This window comes from Cervus canadensis, chromosome 24, assembly GCF_019320065.1.
Source record: "Cervus canadensis isolate Bull #8, Minnesota chromosome 24, ASM1932006v1, whole genome shotgun sequence".
Classification (NCBI taxonomy): Eukaryota; Metazoa; Chordata; class Mammalia; order Artiodactyla; family Cervidae; genus Cervus; species Cervus canadensis.
This window is the reverse complement of record NC_057409.1, coordinates 11,617,576-11,618,405: the sequence shown is the minus strand read 5'-3', so window position 1 is coordinate 11,618,405 and position 830 is coordinate 11,617,576.

Sequence of the window (830 nt, the reverse complement as noted above, 5' to 3'; positions counted from 1 at the left end):
CCACCAGGCTCCTCCATCCATGGAATTTTCCAGGCAAGAGTACTGGAGTGGGTTGCCATTTCCTTCTCCAGGGGATCTTCCTGACCCAGGGATTGAACCCCGGTCTCCCGCATTGCAGGCAGACACTTTACTATCTGAGCCACCTGGGAAGCTCACCCTGGTTCAATTCCTGGGTCAGGAAGATCCCCTGGAGAAGTGATAGGCTAGTTATTCCCAGGCTTCCCTGCTGGCTCAGACAGTAAAGAATCCGCCTATAATGCAGGAGACCTGGGTTTGATCCCTGGGTTAGGAAGATCCCCTGGAAGAGGGCATGGCAACCCAGTCCAGTATTCTTGCCTGGAGAATCCCCTTGGACAGAGGAGCCTGGCGGGCTACAGTCCATGGGGTCACACAGAGTCAGACACGACTGAAGTGACTTGGCACGCACACACACATGGTAGCTCTATTCCTAGTTTTTTTAAGGAATCTCCACACTGTTCTCCACAGCGGTTGTATCAGTTTACATTCCCACCAACAGTGCAAGAGGGTTCCCTTTTCTCCACATCCTCTGAACCTATTTGCAGGACAGTAATGGAGATGTGGACAAAGAGAACAGATGGTGGACACAGTGTGGGAGGGAGAGGGTGGGGCAAATTGAGAGAGCAGCATGGAAGCATATACACTGCCAAATGTAAAATAGATGGCCAGCAGGGATTTGCTCCACCTAGTTGAGCTCTGTGACAACCTAGAGGGGTGGGATGGAATGGGAGATGGGAGGGGGGCTCACGAGGGAGGGGACATATGTATACCTGTGACTGACTCATGTTGATGTATGGCACAAACCAGAAAAA